Raw genomic sequence first — 21,655 nt, 5'->3', positions numbered from 1 at the left:
ATGTTGTTTCAGGAGTTTTAAATCAAGCAAAATTAATATTCACAAGACTTGGTATCTGTTAAGAACTGTGCTTTGGAATCATGATTCAGCCCAGAGTGCTTGAAATGGCACCTATAGAATATTTCAAAAGCTGATTTGCATGCATACTATAAATTGAGCTTATATAACATCAACGTTTTCAGTTTTACATTGAGAATTTAAATTGCTCCTCAAAGACATGACCCAATTAGACACAGCAAACACTCTTATCAGGAATCCTAGCATCGGTTAACAATTATCCATTTAAAATCTCTCATCTTCTTTTTAACACTATCAACCTCACTCAAAGTACTTGAAATACCAAAAACACCCAGGCTCTTGAGAAACAAAATGAAGCACAATATATTTTCCTCTTTCATTACTCCGTAATATTAGGATTGCCTATTGTAATCTTGATTATATTTTCAATAATTCTGTTCTTCCAAAACTGTTTTATTAGGAACTGCATAATTCATTACATTCCAACAGTGATTAGTCTAATGACTTTATTTATTCATTTTTAAGATTTAAAAATTTTTTTTAAAAGATTTATTTATTTATTTGACAGACAGAAATCACAAGGAGGCAGAGAGGCAGGCAGAGAGAGAGGAGGAAGCAGGCTCCCCGTTGAGCAGAGCAGAGAGCCAGATGCGGGGCTCGATCCCAGCCGAAGGCAGAGGCTTTAATCCACTGAGCCACTCAGGCGCCCCCATTTTTAAGATTTTATTTATTTATTTGAGAGAGAGAGAGAGATACCGAGAGAGAGCACAAGCAGGAGGTTAGGGGTGGAGAGGGAGAAGCAGGCTCCCTGCTCAGCAGGGAGCTGAGGACTCGATCCCAGGACCCTGGGATCCCAGGACACTGGGATGGTGACCTGAGCTGAAGGGAGACACTTAACTGACTGAGCCATCCATAGTCTAATGACTTTAGAAACAAGTAAAGTTAATTCACAGCCACTGAGAACAAACTGGATCGCTACTATTTGTGTCACTTATTTTTACTTGTTGGGACTACAGACCTGTTAGAGGTGTTATACCAGACATTCATCCCAACCACTCAAATCTCAATAACCCTACAAATAACAGTCCTACTCTAATCAGCACAACAGTTATTACTGCTTTCTGCTACAAAATCAAGACCTCATTGTACATTTTCCACCACAAGGCATGTCCGTTCCACTTACCCTCATGTTAATAATCAACCAATAGACATTGCCATGTAGCTTACAGCAAATGTGACAGCTGGCCATGTATTAACTCACCAAATTTGAGAAAGAATATTAGCCCTATTGTCAATTTGTCCATTGATACTGTCAATAGAACTTATTATTTTAGTACTTCTTATAGTTTTAGAGTCAGCCATTGCCTTAATCCTCATGGTCCTCACTCACTCGGGAAATAAATCAAAACTCACCAAATATATACGAACCATAGAGGACCATAGAGGAAACCCAAGCCCTTAGCCATTAATAGGAGCAGCTCTGATGCTATTACCTATTAACAATCTCAGAATTGACTATATGATTCTATTTCAGTTCATTAGCCCTCTTAATACTAGGATTATTAACCAACACATTAACAATGTATTGATGATGGTGAGACATCGTATAGGAATGTATTTCCCAAGATTGTTGCACATCAGTCGAATAAAATGACTTTGATATGGAAAAATTCCTCTTCATTCTGTTAGAAGCACTTTTCTTTGCAGGATTTTTCTGCATTTTCTCAAACATAATGCTTGTGCCAGGAGTTGGCAGATGCTGACAAACAATAGACATTTATTTACCTACTACATCCACTAGAGGTATCATTATTTGATGCTTTAATCCTTGCAGCTTCTGACATTCTTATTACTTGAGCCCACTGCTGTCTAATAGCAGAAAATCTCAAACATATATTATAGCCAGTATTTACCACCATTGCTTAAGGAGTTTATTACAAGCTTCAGGGTAATATAAAAGAGGTTCACTGCCTCTGACAACACATATGGCTCAACCTTTTCTAGAGGAAGAAGATGTCATGGGTAGCATGTAATCACTGATCTAACACTCCTTCATCACATGCTTTCTGCATCAATGAAAGTTCCACTTCGCATCCAATCAGTGCTTTGGGTTTAAAGTTGCTGCTTGATGCTGACCCTTTGGAGATGTCATGTGACTATTACTTTGTGTATTAATTTATTGATAAAGAGGCTACTTTTCAAGTATTAATAGTATAATTGACTTCAAATCAGCTACCTTTGACATAAATCTAAGAATAGTTTTATAGGATTGCTAGTAGTTAATACACTATTCACTTCTTTATTAGTAATTATCACAATCTCATGACTCAGTTAAACATAGTCACAGAACATCAAGTCTGTATCATTCCAGTTTGACCCATTAAGGTCTGCTTGCCTACCACTTTCAGTAAAATTCTTTGTAGGATCAATTACATCCTTACTATTTGACTTAGAAATTAGGTCATTTGACCACTACCCTGGGTTTCCCACATAATCACCCTACAAACTATGTTATAGCATGCATTCTTATTCCATTATTAGCCAATCCACAAATGAATCAAAGAGGTACTTGAAGGAGTAAAATGAACCTATGCAGGAAGTCTTGCTTTCATTTTTTTTTTTATTAATTTTTTATTTTTTCAGCATAACAGTATTCATTATTTTTCCACCACACCCAGTACTCCATGCAATCCGTGCCCTCTACAATACCCACCATCTGGTGCCCCCAACCTCCCACCCCCCACCCCTTCAAAATTCTCAGATCGTTTTTCAGAGTCCATAGTCTCTCATGGTTCACCTCCCCTTCCAATTTCCCTCAACTCCCTTCTCCTCTCCATCTCCCCTTGTCCTCCATGCTATTTGTTATGCTCCACAAATAAGTGAAACCATATGATAATTGACTCTCTCTGCTTGACTTATTTCACTCAGCATAATCTCTTCCAGTCCCGTCCATGTTGCTACAAAACATGGGTATTCATCCTTTCTTTTTTCTTTTTCTTTTCTTTTTTTTTTACAGCTTTATAAACATATATTTTTATCCCCAGGGGTACAGGTCTGTGAATCGCCAGGTTTACACACTTCACAGCACTCACCATAGCACATACCCTCCCCATTATCCATAACCCCACCCCCCTCTCCCACCCCTCTCCCCCCATCAACCCTCAGTTTGTTTTGTGAGATTAAGAGTCACTTATGGTTTGTCTCCCTCCCAATCCCATCTTGTTTCATTTACTCTTCTCCTACCCCCTCAACCCCCCATGTTGCATCTCCTCTCCCTCATATCAGGGAGATCATATGATAGTTGTCTTTCTCTGATTGACTTATTTCGCTAAGCATGATACCCTCTAGTTCCATCCACGTCGTCGCAAATGGCAAGATTTCATTTCTTTGGATGGCTGCATAGTATTCCATTGTGTATATATACCACATCTTCTTTATCCATTCGTCTGTAGATGGACATCTAGGTTCTTTCCATAGTTTGGCTATTGTAGACATTGCTGCTATAAACATTCGGGTGCACGTGCCCCTTCGGATCACTACGTTTGTATCTTTAGGGTAAATACCCAGCAGTGCAATTGCTGGGTCATAGGGTAGTTCTATTTTCAACAGTTTGAGGAACCTCCATGCTGTTTTCCAGAGTGGTTGCACCAGCTTGCATTCCCACCAACAGTGTAGGAGGGTTCCCCTTTCTCTGCATCCTCGCCAGCATCTGTCATTTCCTGACTTGTTAATTTTAGCCATTCTGACTGGTGTGAGGTGATATCTCATGGTGGTTTTGATTTGTGTTTCCCTGATGCCGAGTGATATGGAGCACTTTTTCATGTGTCTGTTGGCCATCTGGATGTCTTCTTTGCAGAAATGTCTGTTCATGTCCTCTGCCCATTTCTTGATTGGATTATTTGTTCTTTGGGTGTTGAGTTTGCTAAGTTCTTTATAGATTTTGGACACTAGCCCTTTATCTGATATGTCATTTGCAAATATCTTCTCCCATTCTGTCAGTTGTCTTTTGGTTTTGTTAATTGTTTCCTTTGCTGTGCAAAAGCTTTTGATCTTGATAAAATCCCAAAAGTTCATTTTTGCCCTTGCTTCCCTTGCCTTTGGTGATGTTCCTAGGAAGATGTTGCTGCGGCTGAGGTCGAAGAGGTTGCTGCCTGTGTTCTCCTCGAGGATTTTGATGGATTCCTTTCTCACATTGAGATCCTTCATCCATTTTGAGTCTATTTTCGTGTGTGGTGTAAGGAAATGATCCAATTTCATTTTTCTGCATGTGGCTGTCCAATTGTCCCAATACCATTTATTGAAGAGGCTGTCTTTTTTCCATTGGACATTCTTTCCTGCTTTGTCGAAGATGAGTTGACCATAGAGTTGAGGGTCCATTTCTGGGCTCTCTATTCTGTTCCATTGATCTATGTGTCTGTTTTTGTGCCAGTACCATGCTGTCTTGATGATGACAGCTTTGTAATAGAGCTTGAAGTCCGGAATTGTGATGCCACCAACTTTGGCTTTCTTTTTCAATATTCCTTTGGCTATTCGAGGTCTTTTCTGGTTCCATATAAATTTTAGGATGATTTGTTCCATTTCTTTGAAAAAAATGGATGGTACTTTGATAGGAATTGCATTAAATGTGTAGATTGCTTTAGGTAGCATAGACATTTTCACAATATTTATTCTTCCAATCCAGGAGCATGGAACATTTTTCCATTTCTTTGTGTCTTCCTCAATTTCTTTCATGAGTACTTTATAGTTTTCTGAGTATAGATTCTTAGTCTCTTTGGTTAGGTTTATTCCTAGGTATCTTATAGTTTTGGGTGCAATTGTAAATGGGATGGACTCCTTAATTTCTCTTTCTTCTGTCTTGTTGTTGGTGTAGAGAAATGCAACTGATTTCTGTGCATTGATTTTATATCCTGACACTTTACTGAATTCCTGTACAAGTTCTAGCAGTTTTGGAGTGGAGTCTTTTGGGTTTTCCACATATAGTATCATATCATCTGCAAAGAGTGATAGTTTGACTTCTTCTTTGCCGATTTGGATGCCTTTAATTTCCTTTTGTTGTCTGATTGCTGAGGCTAGGACTTCTAGTACTATGTTGAATAGCAGTGGTGATAACGGACATCCCTGCCGTGTTCCTGACCTTAGCGGAAAAGCTTTCAGTTTTTCTCCATTGAGAATGATATTTGCGGTGGGTTTTTCATAGATGGCTTTGATAATATTGAGGTATGTGCTGTCTATCCCTACACTTTGAAGAGTTTTGATCAGGAAGGGATGCTGTACTTTGTCAAATGCTTTTTCAGCATCTATGGAGAGTATCATATGGTTCTTGTTCTTTCTTTTATTAATGTGTTGTATCACATTGATTGATTTGCGGATGTTGAACCAACCTTGCAGCCCTGGAATAAATCCCACTTGGTCGTGGTGGATAATCCTTTTAATGTACTGTTGAATCCTATTGGCTAGTATTTTGGCGAGAATTTTTGCATCTGTGTTCATCAAGGATATTGGTCTGTAGTTCTCCTTTTTGATGGGATCCTTGTCTGGTTTTGGGATCAAGGTGATGCTGGCCTCATAAAATGAGTTTGGAAGTTTTCCTTCTATTTCTATTTTTTGGAACAGTTTCAGGAGAATAGGAATTAGTTCTTCTTTAAATGTTTGGTAGAATTCCCCTGGGAAGCCGTCTGGCCCTGGGCTTTTGTTTGTTTGGAGATTTTTGATGACTGTTTCAATCTCCTTACTGGTTATGGGTCTGTTCAGGCTTTCTATTTCTTCCTGGTTCAGTTGTGGTAGTTTATATGTCTCTAGGAATGCATCCATTTCTTCCAGATTGTCAAATTTGTTGGCGTAGAGTTGCTCATAGTATGTTCTTATAATTGTCTGTATTTCTTTGGTGTTAGTTGTGATCTCTCCTCTTTCATTCATGATTTTATTTATTTGGGTCCTTTCTCTTTTCTTTTGGATAAGTCTGGCCAGGGGTTTATCAATCTTATTAATTCTTTCAAAGAACCAGCTCCTAGTTTCATTGATTTGTTCTATTGTTTTTTTGGTTTCTATTTCATTGATTTCTGCTCTGATCTTTATGATTTCTCTTCTCCTGCTGGGTTTAGGCTTTCTTTCTTGTTCTTTCGCCAGCTCTTTTAGGTGTAGGGTTAGGTTGTGTACCTGAGACCTTTCTTGTTTCTTGAGAAAGGCTTGTACCGCTATATATTTTCCTCTCAGGACTGCCTTTGTTGTGTCCCACAGATTCTGAACCATTGTGTTTTCATTATCATTTGTTTCCATGAATTTTTTCAATTCTTCTTTAATTTCCTGGTTGACCCATTCATTCTTTAGAAGGATGCTGTTTAGTCTCCATGTATTTGGGTTCTTTCCAAATTTCCTCTTGTGATTGAGTTCTAGCTTTAGAGTATTGTGGTCTGAAAATATGCAGGGAATGATCCCAATCTTTTGATACCGGTTGAGACTTGATTTAAGACCAAGAATGTGATCTATTCTGGAGAATGTTCCATGTGCACTAGAGAAGAATGTGTATTCTGTTGCTTTGGGATGAAATGTTCTGAATATATCTGTGATGTCCATCTGGTCCAGTGTGTCATTTAAGGCCTTGATTTCCTTGTTGATCTTTTGCTTGGATGATCTGTCCATTTCCTACTATTATTGTATTCTTGTCGATGTGTTTCTTTGATTTTGTTATTAATTGGTTTATATAGTTGGCTGCTCCCACGTTAGGGGCATAGATATTTAAAATTGTTAGATCTTCTTGTTGGGCAGTTCCTTTGAGTATGATATAGTGTCCTTCCTCATCTCTTATTATAGTCCTTGGCTTAAAATCTAATTGATCTGATATAAGGATTGCCACTCCTGCTTTCTTCTGATGTCCATTAGCATGGTAAATTCTTTTCCACCCCCTCACTTTAAACCTGGAGGTGTCTTCGGGTTTAAGATGAGTTTCTTGTAGGCAACATATAGATGGGTTTTGTTTTTTTATCCATTCTGATACCCTGTGTCTTTTGATTGGGGCATTTAGCCCATTAACATTCAGGGTAAGTATTGAGAGATATGAATTTAGTGCCATTGTATTGCCTGTAAGGTGACTGTTATTGTATATTGTCTCTGTTTCTTTCTGATCTACTACTTTTAGGGTCTCTCTTTGCTTAGAGGACCCCTTTCAATATTTCCTGTAGAGCTGGTTTGGTATTTGCAAATCTTTCAGTTTTTGTTTGTCCTGGAAGCTTTTAATCTCTCCTTCTATTTTCAATGATAGCCTAGCTGGATATAGTATTCTTGGCTGCATGTTTTTCTCGTTTAGTGCTCTGAATATATCATGCCAGCTCTTTCTGGCCTGCCAGGTCTCTGTGGATAAGTCTGCTGTCAATCTAATATTTTTACCATTGTATGTTACAGACTTCATTTCCCGGGCTGCTTTCAGGATCTTTTCTTTGTCACTAAGACTTCTAAATTTTACTATTAGGTGATGGGGTATGGACCTATTCTTATTGATTTTGAGGGGGGTTCTCTGAACCTCTTGAATTTTGATGCTTGTTCCCTTTGCCATATTGGGGAAATTCTCTCCAATAATTCTCTCCAATATACCTTCTGCTCCCCTCTCTGTTTCCTCTTCTTCTGGAATCCCAATGATTCTAATGTTGTTTCGTCTTATGGTGTCACTTATCTCTCGAATTCTTCCCTCGTGGTCCAGTAGCTGTTTGTCCCTCTTCTGCTCAGCTTCTTTATTTTCTGTCATTTGGTCTTCTATATCGCTAATTCTTTCTTCTGCCTCATTTATCCTAGCAGTGAGAGCCTCCATTTTTGATTGCACCTCATTAATAGCTTTTTTGATTTCAACTTGGTTAGATTTTAGTTCTTTTATTTCTCCAGAAAGGGCTTTTATATCTCCCGAGAGGGTTGCTTTAATATCTTCCATGCCTTTTTCAAGCCCGGCTAGAACCTTGAGAATCGTCATTCTGAACTCTATATCTGACATATTACCAATGTCTGTATTGATTAGGTCCCTAGCCTTTGGTACTGCCTCTTGTTCTTTTTTTTGTTGTGAATTTTTCCGCCTTGTCATTTTGTCCAGATAAGAGTATATGAAGGAGCAAGTAAAATACTAAAAGGGTGGCAACAACCCCAGGAAAATATGCTTTAGCCAAATCAGAAGAGATCCCAAATCGTGAGGGGGGAGAAAGGGGATAAAAAGGGGTTCAAAAAGAAAAAAAAAAAAAGAAACTATTAAAAAAAAGAAAGTCGATAAAGAAAAAATATAAAAAGAGGAAAAAAAAATATATATATTAGATAAACTATTTAAAAAACGTTAAAAAGAAAATGGTAAAAGTTAAAAAAATTTAGCAGAAGAAGAGAAAAAGAAAAAAAAATTGAAAAAGAAAAAAAAATTAAATTAACTGCAAGGCTAAAAAATCATGGGGAGAAAGCCATGAGTTCCATGCTTTGCTTTCTTCTCCTCTGGAATTCCGCCGCTCTCCTTGGTATTGAAAGAGCACTCCTCGGTAGGTGAACTTGGTCCTGGCTGGGTTTCCCGTTGATCTTCTGGGGGAGGGGCCTTATGTAGTGATTCTCGAGCGTCTTTGCCCCAGGCGGAGTTGCACCGTCCTTACCCGGGGCCGCGCTGAGTAGCTGAGTAATCCGCTCGGGTTTGCTTTCGGGAGCTTTTGTTCCCTGAGCGCTTTCCGTAGAGTTCCGGAGGACGGGAATGAAGATGGCGGCCTCCTGGTCTACAGCCCGGAGGAGCCGAGAGCTTGGGGCCCCACTCCTCAGTGCGCCCTCAGAGAACAGCGCCCAATGACTCCCGTCACCCTGACCTCCAGCCGCGCTCCGAGCTGACCGAGCCTGCGACCGGTTCAAGGCAACCCCGAGCTGAGAGTCACTCCTCGGCTCTGTCTCTGTAGCCGGCTTCCCCGTTCTAATACCGGTAAGCTCTGCGACACTCAGACACCCCCGATCCTTCTGCGACCCTGTGGGACCTGAGGCCACGCTGACCCTGCCTGGGCTTCCAGTTAAGCCTCTGGAGCGATGTCCCTCAGCGGAACAGACTTTTAAAAGTCCTGATTTTGCTCCATTGCTCCACCGCTCGCCGGGAGCCGGACCCTCCCCCTGCGGTCTATCTTCCCATCGCTTTGGATTCACTTCTCTGCCAGTCCTACCTTTCAGATAGTGGTTGATTTTCTGTTTCTAGAATTGCTGTTCTTCTTCTCTTCAATCTCCCGTTGGATTTGTAGGTGTTTGCAATCTTTAGATAAGCTATTTAGCTGATCTCCCGCTACCCGAAGTAGTCTCAGCCTGCTACTTCTCTGCCATCTTGACTCCTCCCTTGAAGGAGAACTTCTTCCTTGCTTTCATTTTTAAGTTCTCTCATCACTATCTTAACAATTACCATGTCAACACCTTATGCTAAAACCCATTTTGAAGTCTTTGACATGGAGAAAGTGCCCTGTGGTAGCAACTTCCCCTCTCCTCTCATGTTCCTATAGTTCTACTCTAAAGAGACTTGTCTTTGACTGTATATATTTTGATTGTTTGTTTGCTTGTTTTTTTTTTTTTTTTTTCCTGAACGAGTCAGTGAAATCAAGGGAGAGCCTCAGCCCACCGTGGGAACAGACAAGAAGCTCATGGGCAGAAGCTTGGTGTCCTGTGGGCACTTTGCCCTCTTCTTAGCATTCCTCCCTTTTCTCCAAGCCTGTTGAATCTTCCACCTCACAGTTCTTCTACCTGAAGTTATTCCATCAGGAGCAAGAGCTTATTCCCTTGTCTTACTTCTTCCTCAGAACTGCTCAAAGAAGTGGAACCTAATTATTATTGATTTTACCGCTTTTCTCTGCTCAGTGCACACAGTTTAGTGACACGTAGAAATCAAAGCCTTCTTCAAGCTCTCAATCAAGTGGACAAATACAAATCTATCCAGTTCATTTTACGTCTAATCCAAACATACCAGATATCAAATAGGACATCCACCATTTTGGCTCCTAATATCACAGAGTGAGATAACTAGACAGAGAACGATAAGAACACTTCAGTACAGGAGGTGATTATAGGTCACTGGCACGCTGGGGCACCAAGGACCCAGAGTCATTCAGGTACCCCCTCACTTTCTCAGATCTCCTTTTCTCATATCACATATAACCAAAAGACAACAGAACTAGGCAATTTCTTTTGGGGATAGGCTCTCATTTAGAAAGCCAGTTTTGGTTTGACTAGAGAGTGTGGACCCAGTTTGTGCTCTCGGCCACTCCTCTCCACCTCTTTGGGTCTGCCATTTTAGTTGACTCACTATTATCTTTCTCCAACCTCCTCTCAAGGTGGGATCTGGTAGGAGCTGCTGTCAGTGTATATCTTAGCATGGACTGAAGTCCCTGGTAACCTGTTGTTTTCCAAGGACAAGAGGCTTGTCCTTGGCTTGTTGGGAATCTCATAACTGGGTTGTGTATGTTAGTGGAGGAGGGTAGGTTCGGCTGGGCTCATTATGTCCCATTCCTAAGGCCCCTAAAGTGGCAGTTCTCTTTGTGTTGTCCTCAGATCAGCAGTATCTGCATAAGCTGGGAACTTCTTAGAAATGCTCACACCTTGCTCACACCAGATCTACTGCCTCAGAGATCTGGGAAAGTGAGTGGGAGAGGCAGTGATGCAGACTCACCCTCCGAGTTGAGAACCACTGTCCCAGGAGTCACTATTCTAGGCCCATACAAGCAAGGGAGGCCCAGTTGCTGTGGCAGCATCAGTTGTGCTTGTGTGTGGAAAATTTGTTGTAATCATATGAACAAAGCACTGGGCCAGTCCTAGGGATTAATACTTGTGATTATGGGAGACCCTGGGATTAATTTTTGTGATGAATATTACTCTGTAATGGGATTTTATGCATGCAAGAGAATATGATTTGCTAATGGAATTAAGAGCACAAGCCAGGGAAATGTTCATCTATTTGTGAGCCTGAATTTGCTTTCAAACAATGAACAGGCTAATTACAACTCTGATCCGTTCAAGTGCAAAGCTTTCTTATTTCCTTTTCAAAGTGTTATCTTTTGTCCTTGGAAGTAATGAAACTGTATTTTTTTAAAAATGCTCCCAGACCTGCCAGACCAACATTTGTCCTCAAATAAGGAAAACAGGCAAGATTTTTTAATTTTGAAAATCCTCAAATCTAGCATCAGAGAAATGAAACCATTAGCAATGAGGAAAGGAAAGAGAGAAAGAGAAGCTCATGGTATGAAAGGTGTAATTTGGGAAGAATGTCAACCTAAAAATAAGAAACCAGCTCAAAGGGGCAAAGTGTTTATTTAGAAACAAAGAATTGTAACTCAGGTTATACAAATTAGGTAGAAACCCAAATAATGTCCTGATTACAGGGGATGAATACAGGGTTTTTATGGGGGAAAAAAGGTTAGGTTGAATTATTTTTAGGAAGAGATCATTGGGGCTGATGAACAGGGCTAGATTTGTACTTTATTGACTGGTCAGGCAAAGTGGTCACTAGGCAAAAGTTCACTTCTACCAGTCTTTTCAAAGAGCATTTTCTCCTTCTTGATGACTTCTTGGAATGTTGATGGTTTGGCCTAGCTCAAAGGTTCAGAAGATAGGATGTGCAAGGCATTTCCGAAAATGACTTCTTTGGCTCTATTTTTATGGAGATTCACTATTTTATCTCTTTTCACATTTCCCCCTTTTAATCAAGTACTTCATCTGAAAGCATCGTTGAGCAACCACTAGAATCGAGTTTTCTCACGTTTTTGGTATCTAATCCTTCATTGCCAAGGAGACTCATTAATTCTTTATGGCCAGATGTTTCTTTTCATGGGTCGGAGGGAACACGGCTTCTTCAGTAGCCTTTAGGCCACATTTGAGCAAGTGCATCAAAACAGAGAAAGGCTTGTTATCAAGTTTTATAAAATAAGCAAAATTTGGTAAAGTTCTTTTAGCTGGCCAAATAAATACTGGAAATCAATTCCAAATGTTGGGCTACCATTATTGGTGTGGAGTTTTATAGCACTGTGATGAACAACAGAAGTGGAGTCTTATAATAATAATGATCCTGAGAGTCACATGTAAGACACACATTCCAAGCTGTGTAATAGCTCTAAACCATGAGGCTCTCTCTGAGGGTTGCCAGCTAAATAGGTCAAAAGACCAATGGCTTTCTAATTTTTAAAAAAAATCTTCTATTTATTTATTTGAGAAGAGGGAGCATGAGAGGGGAGGAACAGAGGACGGGAGGGAGAGGGATAAGCCCACTCCATGCTGAACTCAGAGCCTGACATGAGGCTTCATCCCAGGACTCTGAGATCATGACCTGAGCTGAAACCAGGAGCTGGACACTTAACTGACTGAGACACCTGAGTGCCCCAAGACCAAAAGCTTTCTAGAGGTCTCAGTGGGCTCATTCTCTGATTTTGTGCAATTGAGTTTCATTCAATCCTAAAGAACTTGTCCAAGTACAGCAGGTGGTATTAACAATAGAGCAGATGCCACCTTGCTCTGCTAAGAAATAATCAAGAACAATTCTGTTATGCAGAACAGCTCAAGCATGTGAATTAAAAGTTTGTTCTTAGGCATCTATTGCCTTATCAGTAGATTCATCAATATCTCCTAAACGTTTTTTATAAGTTTATGGTCATGTATGCTTTCCCATTAGCACCCCACCATGGAAATAAAATTCACAAGAATCTTATTCCTTTAGTGTCAGAGACATCTTCTGGCAATTCTCATTTTAATGTGTGATATGGATTAAAGGGGGATGTCCAAGTCTAAGTCTCTAATCATGTAATGAAGTAGGTGTGACCAATAAGCCAACTGCCTAATAATCTTCAAGTTGATAAAGATTTAAGCAATGTGTTCCCCATAAACCTTTCTTTCACTACAAGTAAAAATAAATCTAAATGGGACATGGATAATGACATCATCATAATGATATTCATTGAGCCAAAGATTTGAAGAATGCAAGTAATTAAGAAGGTTATCTGCAGATGGAGTAAAATTATATTGACATATAGAAGTAAGGGTTGCAGAAGAAAAACTATTGAAACTTGGGGTGCCTGGCAAGCTTAATGTTTCATTTTTATAAGTGCTACCTCTCAAATCTTTGGAGGGTCTCTTGGTTAAGCAAGTTCTAGAAGGAATCCAGGTAGACCTTACACAATACAACGGTTTAATAGGACACTAGGAATTAGTAAAAGAAATTGGAGGAGGAATGGTGGAAAAATTGGTAATTAAATGTACTAACAGATCTCTAGATTTATGTACAGAGTGAGGCTTTTGATGGCAAACTGTGTTGATTTGTCAGGTTAGCTGGGAGCAGGAGCTTTCTTTAAATGGGAAATATAGAATCCAGGAATCAATACCATTGAGGTTTGCAGCACAAAGTTTAGGTAAGAGTACTGATATGGTCCTTCCCATCTTGGTTGTAAGGAATTCTTTTGGAGATGCCATTTTCAATTAAAAAAAAGGCCTAGTTGTAAGTTGTGGTCTTTTATTTCTTTGCCTCTTGGGAGCACACTGAAAGATTGCTTGACTTTTGTTCATGACCTTAATTAGTCCCTTGAAAAAGTGAAGACTATCTTCTTTAATTAGTTGATCATTAAATGCAGTCAAGGCCAGATGCAAAGTTCCCCCAGTTATACTTGTGTAGGTAGAGAGTTTGTTTTCTGAAGGGAGTGGCCCTTAAGTTTAATAGGACCATAGAAAATGTTGTAGGCCAGGTCAATTTGAATGTTTCCATAAATTTAGCCAATTGTGTTTTAATGTGGCCATTTATTCTTTCCACCAGTTCACAGGACTGAGGGTAATAGGCACAATGGAAATGTAATTTATGCCAAATAGAGTATATTTGCTTCATGGTATGGCCAGTGAAGTATGTTTCAAGGTCACCATGTAATTCCAAGAGCATGCCCCAAGCAGGTATGATCTTTTCTTTTCTTTTTCAGTTTTTAAAGATTTTGTTTATTTATTTGACAGAGCGAGAGAGATCACAAATAGGCAGAGAGGCAGGCAGAGAGAGAGGGGGAAGCAGGCTCATCACTGAGCAGAGATCCCAAAGCAGGGCTCCGTACCAGGACACTGAGATCATGACCTGAGCCGAAGGCAGAGGCTTAACCCACAGGGCCACCCAGGCACCCCAGGTATGATCTTTTCTAACAATACTTTTGTAACAGTTAAAGCAGTAGCATGCCAGCAAGGAAATGCCTCAAACCAATAAGAAAATATACAGATCATGACAAGACATACTTGTAAATTTGAGGAGACAGCTAAATAAAATCTATTTGCTGAACCCCAAAAGGCCCGTTAAGTAATGGTCCACTAATAAAACGGCCAGCAGCTGTCTGAATCATTTTCCTTGGGTTAAATTTTAGACAAACAGTACAAGTGAACTGTACTTTGTTAGCAGCCTTAGAGACATTTCCTCACCAGGATTGCTTCATAAAGCTTTTAAGTTTGTCAGTTGCCCAGTGAGTCATTTAATGGGTCATTTCAAGTAGGATTTTTCCCCATAAATTTTGGTAGCACTGGTTTATTGTTTGGACCACACCATAAATTTGTTAATGAACTGAAAATACAGCCATTGTCGGTTCAATAAGGTTTTCTCTATGGGAAGCCTTGGCTCGGACACCCTTAACAATAAGATTCAAATATTCTTTTAGAAAATAATCAATATTTGCTATATGGTTCTTAGTTTCTGTGGAACTCAAGGCAGCCATTTTTGCTGTTTGATCAGCTGGATTATTTCTTTGAGCCTCATCCAATTCTAATTTTGAATAGCCAGGGATCTTCATAATGGCCAAGGTGGAGAGAAGTTGAACTGAATCTAACATTTCATTGACAAAACTCCATTTTAATTTGATAGATTTTGAAAGTTAAAAATCCTCTTTATTTCCAAAGCACACCCAAATCATGAATAATTCCAAACATGCAGTGATAATATGTGTAAATATTTGCAGTTCTATCTTTGGCTAAACTACAAGGTCTAGTTAAAGGATAAAAGTTCTGCCTGTTGTGCAGATGTAGCCATTGGGACAGGAGCTACTTCAATTACTTCAAAGTAATAGTGCATCTAGCACAGTATTTCCCTCCATCGTTCCTCATATAGAAACCATCAGTAGACCATGAGCATTTGTTTGGTATTTGTAATGGGAGTTTGCTATTAAGTCAGTTTTAGGTGTCAGTAGTTGGTCAGTCAAGGTTAGAGAACCCTGGGGCATATTGTCAACAGATAAAGGGAGGAGAGTTGCCAGATTACGCCTGGCATGAGAAAGAGTAATGTAGGGAGAAGTTAGCGCAGGTGAGCTGGCTTGCAGAACAATATTGAGTGTGGTGGGAATTTAATAAATCTTCATGGCATGAAGAATATAATGGTGAGGGGACTGTCCATGACTATCTCTTCTGTTGACATTTAAGAGCAGCTGTGGCTGAAAATAGCTCTCATGCAAAGAGAAAGTCCTTTGGCTACTGGGTCTAACTGCTGGTTATAATAGCCAAGAGGTCTGTGTTGACCTCTGTGTTCTGGGTAAGGACTCCTGAAACATTCCGCTCTTTCTCATGTATAAGAGAGAAAAAGAGAAGCTGATAATTAGGGTGCCCCCATGCAGGAGGGCTGCGGAGTCCTTCTCTTAGTTGATGGAAAGCATGTGAGCATTTTCTTCTCATTCTATGGTATTGGGTTTGTCATATCATAGTAAGAAATAAAAAAGGTTGTGTTATTAGGGGAAAATTGGACATATAATTCCTGAAATATCCTACAAGGCCTAAAATTCCTTGAAGTTTTCTCTTGATTTGTGGCTGTGGAGTCTAATCTGTTAGGGTCCTAGCGGAATCATTGGTCCCTTCAGGTCACATTTCTGACACTAGGAATGGCAACCTGAAAACAAGAAATGAGTTCAAGAGACAAAGGGTTTATATGGGATCAAAGAATTACAATTTGGGGTAGACAGATTAAGCAGAAACCCAAACAGTGTTGTTTATAAGAAAGAGGAAGATTGGGTAAGTTGCTTTTAAGAAGAGTTTGTTGGTGCTGGCAAGCAGGGCTAGATTTGTACTTCATGGGTTTGTCTGGCAAAGTGGTCACTAGACACAAGTTCAATTTTATCAGTCTTTTCAGACAGAATATCCTTATTCTTGCTGACTTCTTAGAAAGTTGGTGGTTCGGCCCAGTTCAAAGATTCAGAAAATAGGATATGCAAGGAAGTTCCTCTGAAATGGCTACTCTGGCCCCATTTTAAAATATTCTACTTATATCATTTTCCACAGACCATTGGCTTGCTCTGGCCTGGCATTTCTTCTACTGCTATCTCTGAATTAGTTTGGAGCACACATGTACATTTTGCTGAAGGTTCAGAACAGGGAGCTGTGTCCTCAAAGCCAGGTGGCTTCCTGCATGTGGTTGATGAACTGCCCAGTGGGATACTTTGTAGAGGATGAGGCCCAGAATCTTTCAGGACCTGAAATGAGGATTTTTCTCTAAAAGCCCCTGCATGCTACAGCCAATCTGAGTGCCCAGCTTTCTGTGACCATGCTCCTTGCTCACACTGGCCTCCTTTTGTCCTCAAATGTACCAAGATTCCTCCATACGCAGAGCTCCCTAACATGCTGTGTCTTCTGCTTCCAACGCTTTCCTGCTTTTTCACTTGGTTGGACCCAATCCATCCTTCATGGGCTTACACATCCTTTCCCTAGATACCCTCTGCCTTAGTCTGGGTATGTCCCTTTGTTTTTCATTCTTCTGGTGCCCTGTATTTTTCCTTTGAAAAGATTGTGTAGGGGAGGAAGAATTTTCCTTAGCTCTCTTAGAGTTCCTGTCTAGGCCTAAAAATTAAATAGACAATGACATATTAACAAGAAAAAAGCATACACAGTATTTAAGTTTTATGTGACATAGGAGCTTTCATAAGGTAAAGAAGTGGTAAAATGTTGAGTGTTTTTATGCGACATGTGGAAGGTCATGGAAAAATGGGATAGAATAGGACAAAGGAAAGGAAAGTGTAGTAAACTGGGGGAAACTTATCAGGGCCTGTTAATTCTAGATTTCTCCCTGTCTTTGGACATAAAGATGTTCCCTTCCTCTCACATGACAGTTTAATGGCTTGCTTCAGGGAAAATCAGAAAGTCTTTTTTGAATATGCCATTTCTCAAATTCCTTCAATTTGAAATATTCAACATGCCAAAGTAGCATATTTTGGGGTAGCATGTCCTGAACCCTGTCTCTTATTACAATTCAAATTGCACATCCATTTGTGTGATTATTTGTTTAATGTCTGCCTTGCCCACCAGACTGTAAGCTTCCTGGGGGCAAGGATTATGTCTGCCTCCACTGCTGAATTGCATACCAGTGCCTGGCGTAGCACAATGCCTGACCCAATAGACACACAATACATTTGTGTTGGATGAATGAAAAGCACAATAAAAATTCTGTGACTGGTCTCTTCTGCTAAGCCTAATTCCCCATGGATTAATCTAACTGCTGGAGTTTCTTTTGTCTATTCCAACACACTCAGCTCAGACTCCCTTAAACTGGCATGTTTTCTGCCTGAAAAATAACCTGCATCTTCCTCTCAGGGACCTACAAGCTTATGTGTCCTGGTTCTGCCAGTCTCTTCCTGGCATTTGCCTCTGTTCCTCATCAAGCCTTCATTCCTTATTCTGTCATTTGTCTTTACTCTCTATAAGGGAAGGGTAGTTTGGAGCACGGAGGGTCCTTTTCTTTTGACATTTAAAAACAAGATCTCTGTATCATGTTACAAAGAATGAAGGAACAACTGCTCAGTTCAGGGTGCAGTGAGCGTGGGCTCTGAGCAGGACGATTCTTCCTAGGCATGAGCTTCACATATGTGCTGTGGCAACCTAGAAAGATGGTCTCATGGCTGAGGGCAGATGTTGTGGGGACTAGCTGTCAGGGAATAGGTGTATGCTGTCTGCTGATTTGGGGAGCCGCTACTGTGAGGACTGCCACTGCAGGACTCTCCAGGGGCTCCCTTTACGGAGATGACAATGGGAGGGCTCCTCCCGGAGTTTGCAATGCATGGGGGCTGCGGTTGTGTGTTCTTATTGACTACATCATTACAACCCTTGTTTATGGATAAAAAAACAAATTCAAATGTTCTGTGGCTTTTAGGATGAAGTTGTCTGAGTCTGGGCCTTTAAATCAAACAGGCAGCGACTTTATTAAGTGACAAACATAAAATATCCCATAGGAAAGTTTTCATTTTCCAAGTCAATAAATCTGAAAACCAACAACCAGATTGAAATGATTATATTAAAAAGAAAGGAAGAAACAAACCAACCAACCCTCTAAGTTTCCATGCAGTCAGTCTATAAGTCTGTAAGGATTTTAAGTGTCACTCTTGATTTTAGCGTCTGATGAGTTTCTTTCTTCCCCCTGACAAGGTACAGCAGTTCAGGTTCATCTGGGGGGTTGGGTCATGAGGAGGGTCTGCATGAAATGACCCTGGAGTCTGAGCAGGTGAGAATGGAGGTGAGGGGAAGATAAAGACAATGCGTTCTTCTGTTGTGTTTTTGTTGGGAATTTTTCCACTTGTGCACAGAATAGAAAGTCTAAACAACTGTTTTCAAAATGCTTTTGTATTAAATGCATGGATGATTAGTTAGGTCTGGTGATGGAAAGGGTTCAAGGCTAAGAATGAGATGACTTGAGATTCAGCCAAATCTTTCCGCTAAAGAGATAGGTTGTGGACAGGGATTATCAGTTAGGAGACTCTTAAAGAAGTTCTAGAAAAAAGTTATAAGCATTGAACCAAGAATTGCTATACAGCAAAGTCTTTTTATTTATTTATTTATTTTAAGATTTGTTTATTTGAGAGATAGAGAACATGCAAGCATGGTGGGGGAAGAGCAGAGGGAGAGAGAAACTCAAGCAGACTCCCTGCTGAGTGCAGAGCTTGTCATTGCAGGCCTTGATCCCACAACCCTGAGATCACAACCTGAGCCAAAACCAAGACTCTGTACCATCCAGGCACCCAACAGCAAAGGCTCTCTGGTGGCTGTGATGACACATGACAAGACTCTTTAGGTTGGCTACTTAATGGTCATTCCAATGTACTGCCATTAACTGCCTCCCATTATGGCAGCTGGGAAAAGTCAGGTGCTGACTTTTCCAGCCTTTCTTGCAGCTACAGTTGCCTGTATAACCTGGTTCTGTCTAGTGAGACTAGAGAATGTGAACTGGTGGGTATCATAAGAAGAATTCTACTCCCTGATAAAAGGAGAGAAGGCCATCATAATGGTTCTTTTTCATGTTTTTCCTCCTGTTATGCAGCTGTCCACTCCTGGTGTTGGACATGTTTGTATAGGCCTGTTGCCACATTTGTGATGACCATCTGATGATCAAATGAGGAAACTCATGAAAAGTGCAGAGATGCTGACTCAGGGTCCTGACCCTGTGTTGTTTTGAGCCAGTTTTGGAACTATCCATGTCCAGCTTTAATTTTTTTTTTATAGTAAAGATATTCTTAGTTTTATTGTCATGGTTGTTATTTTAGCCAAAAATCATTCCTAATTGACACAAAACATAACATAATTTTCACTAGTCTAGGGAAGCAATGCGGACTGATGAGGAAAAGCCTCAGTTTGATTTGGAATCAGACAGACCTTGCTCCATCAATTATTAGCTATGTGAACTTGAGTAAAGTAACATTATCATGTGTTAAATGAAGGAATTGGAAAATGGATGTTAAGATCATAGCATGAAGAAAAAAAAAATAGTGCCCTAATGTGATAATGGTATATAAAAAAAAAAAGTGTGTGTTGGGGGGTGGCACAGGCAGAGTGACAGTGTATACCGTAGGGACAATCAAAGGAGATATGTAGCTTCAGTGTTCTGTAGATTGGGTTCATTTGCCCCAGATATGACCTAGTATTGTGCATTCTTAAAGGGCAAACAAGGATTTTATCTATGACAGCTCTGTTCTTACTAAGAGCTTACCTCAGAACCTGACACCATCTGTAGCATATTGGGGTGCGGGAGGGGGTTCTTTTTGCTTTAATGTATAATTAGCGGCTGCATCTTACTGTTGCTGTCAGCTCTGAAGACCTGGTCTCTGTGGAGCCTCTGCAGCATCTGAAGTTGGGACTGGATGGGGGCCATGTTACTATGGCAACAGCTACACTCCTAGCACCAGGAATGTGCTTGTTTTTCTAAGGCATTGGCCTTCCACTTCCCTTTCCAGAATTCTGCCACAGAAGTCTCTGGCTTCCCCTTTAGCCAGTGGTTATCCTGAAACAGGACTTCCTCCACTCGGCTGGCCACACAGATGCTGTGGTTTTAAGCTACATGTAGGGTAGAACTTTCTGGATTGGGACTTGTGGAAGTAGACACATATTTGGTGAGAATGCCCTGGATTTAGCAAAGTGCTGCTTCTAAAGGTAATGAAGGGAATTTGATGGTATATGTCCTGTTCTTTAAAAAACAAGTTTCGGGGCGCCTGGGTGGCTCAGTGGGTTAAGCCGCTGCCTTCAGCTTAGGTCATGATCTCAGAGTCCTGGGATCGAGCCCCGCATCGGGCTCTCTGCTCGGCAGGGAGCCTGCTTCCTCCTCTCTCTCTGCCTGCCTCTCTGCCTGCTTGTGATCTCTCTGTCAAATAAATAAATAAAATCTTTAAAAAAAATAAAAATAAAAAACAAGTTTCTTGGGAGGCTAATGGCCAAATTCTTGTCTGTCTTTTCGAGGAGACCAAATCAGCTCTGCCAAGAACTAAGAATTCTAAGGAAAATGCTGGATTCAGGGGGATGCTTGCTGCTTGAGGGTGCTTAGAAACTAGAAAGTATGTGTTCAACTTTTTTCCCAGAGAAGTTTAACCACAACCTGATCACCATAGTGGCTCACTGTGTTCCTCTCTGGCTTCATCAGTCCATCTATCATCCCTTCCCTCTGTGGGCCAGGCTGCCAGGGCTGAAAGAAACAAGAAAATGGATGAAAACCAAGGCCAGGACCCACACTCACATAAAATATTGAACAACCAGAGTTTCTTGAGTTTTCTGTCTTATTGAAGAGAGGGATCTGGAAGGTGTATATTTTTTCTTTCAGTGAAGGATTTAATTATTATAGTATCTTCAATTTAAAGGAATAACAGCCATGTTCTATTTAATTGTGTGTACCTAGTGTCTCACCTTACAGGCGAGAGAGGAGTAGAGATACTGGTTTGAGCCTAAATTGAGTTTATGTCTGGGATTTGGAGCTTTCTGGGCAAGTCCAGAATATGGGATGAGGGTTGGGGGGCAGGGCCACCAGGAGTCTATTTTCATTTGGAAATAAGAAACCTACAAGAGGAGAACTCCTCAGGGATAAAGAGTCAGGACAAACTCTACCTAAATTTATGGTCTCAGTCATGAAAGTGAAAGGTTGGCTGTGAGAATAGAACAGTGCCTGAATCTCATTTATTCTCTGGATACTGAACCTTTGGTACAGAGCTGAAAGTAAAAAACAAAATAAAAGAGAAAGAACTGTTTTCACACAAAAATCTCTGACAGGAGTAGGATACTCGGTCTACTTTGTCTCAGTGTGGATTCAGCCATGCTTGAGGAAGGGCATGGAAGTTTAAATGGTACCAGCAGGCTCAGCAGCAGCAATAGGTGATAGAAAGAAAAGTAGTCTAACAGGGGCCACTGTCTGGAAACGGAGACTGGAAGTAATCTC

General features: G+C 40.5%; 1 pseudogene; it reads left to right on the top strand.

Annotated features, from left to right (window-relative positions):
* Window positions 1–369: 369 nt before the first annotated feature.
* LOC125098408 (ATP synthase subunit a-like) lies at window positions 370–1,114 on the top strand (annotated as a pseudogene).
* The last annotated feature ends 20,541 nt before the right edge of the window (window positions 1,115–21,655 follow it).

Source organism: Lutra lutra, chromosome 1 (genome assembly GCF_902655055.1).
Source record: "Lutra lutra chromosome 1, mLutLut1.2, whole genome shotgun sequence".
Taxonomy (NCBI): domain Eukaryota; kingdom Metazoa; phylum Chordata; class Mammalia; order Carnivora; family Mustelidae; genus Lutra; species Lutra lutra.
This window is presented reverse-complemented; position numbering and strand designations above follow the sequence as displayed.